The sequence below is a fragment of the Nicotiana attenuata genome, unplaced genomic scaffold, assembly GCF_001879085.1.
Source record: "Nicotiana attenuata strain UT unplaced genomic scaffold, NIATTr2, whole genome shotgun sequence".
NCBI classification, from domain to species: domain Eukaryota; kingdom Viridiplantae; phylum Streptophyta; class Magnoliopsida; order Solanales; family Solanaceae; genus Nicotiana; species Nicotiana attenuata.
The window spans coordinates 37,924-38,888 of record NW_017673884.1 but is presented as its reverse complement, the minus strand read 5'-3'; the positions used below and the strand labels follow the sequence as shown (position 1 = coordinate 38,888).

The 965-nt window shown below is 35.1% G+C and overlaps 1 long non-coding RNA gene across 1 annotated transcript in view; it reads right to left on the bottom strand.

Moving 5' to 3' along the window:
- Positions 1 to 424: 424 nt before the first annotated feature.
- The window catches only part of LOC109217543, a 2,006-nt gene continuing 1,465 nt past the window's right edge, over positions 425 to 965 (bottom strand). Inside the window, exon 2 of the long non-coding RNA XR_002066654.1 lies at positions 425 to 628. This is a non-coding gene — a long non-coding RNA (uncharacterized LOC109217543). The remainder of the gene's footprint in view (positions 629 to 965) is intronic.

Sequence of the window (965 nt, the reverse complement as noted above, 5' to 3'; positions counted from 1 at the left end):
CTGGTCCTTATAGCCTCCGTCGCTAAAGGTTATTAAGGACGAGATAGTGTGCTGGTCGCTAAAACAGTTTAGCGACCAGTTTCAAACTGGTTGTTAAATGTGTTTTAAGGACCACATTTCTGGTACTTATTTGCATATTTTAGGGACTAAATTTCTGGTCCTTAAAATATTTTCGCGGCTAGTTTAAATATGGTCGTTAAAACGTTTCACGACCAGTAAATTTCTTGTCCTTAAAATATTTTCGCGGCTAGTTTAAATATGGTCACGACCAGTTAGAAGCTGGCCGTTATATCTATTCAGAGAAGTTTAAAGCTGGTTCCTAAAGAAACAAGTCACAAGTCCCTAAATCACATTTAGTTTGCAACTAGAAAATCGGAAATATTAATATATAGATAATGTTGCTTTCATAAAATAATACCAAAAATGATCAACATCAGTTAATTAGTTGAATCGTACATCAATGATTTAAGCTAGTCACAATATTGTGTTCATAAACATTTAGCAAAAAACTACATATAATAATATCCCTCTATTGTAATGTAAAATTTTCTTGAAATTCCAAGCAAAATTGTGGTTGATCTCTATGTCGTCAAAAATCGCCTTTCTCGTAAACTTCAATATCCAAAACCTGTTGAAGAAATAAGAAATTTCAGTTAGAAAAACTATATATAACAGACGTATACTCAAGTCTCAAGGGAGAATCCTGGGAGAAGCTCAATAGGATATGTGCGGAGGAATAAAGAGGGAGAAGCAATGTAACAGTGGCTCACACCCTCAGAGAAGGAAACAAATTAGCTGATCATTTAGCTAACTATGCTCTGGACTTTGGAGATATTGAAGCAAAAAATTTCTGGGTGCTGGATACACAAGGAAGGAAAATAGTGAATGATGACAAGTCACAATGCCCATATATAAGAGTGAAAGTTGCAGGAAACTAGAAGAAAAAGGGGTACCAACGAGGAGAG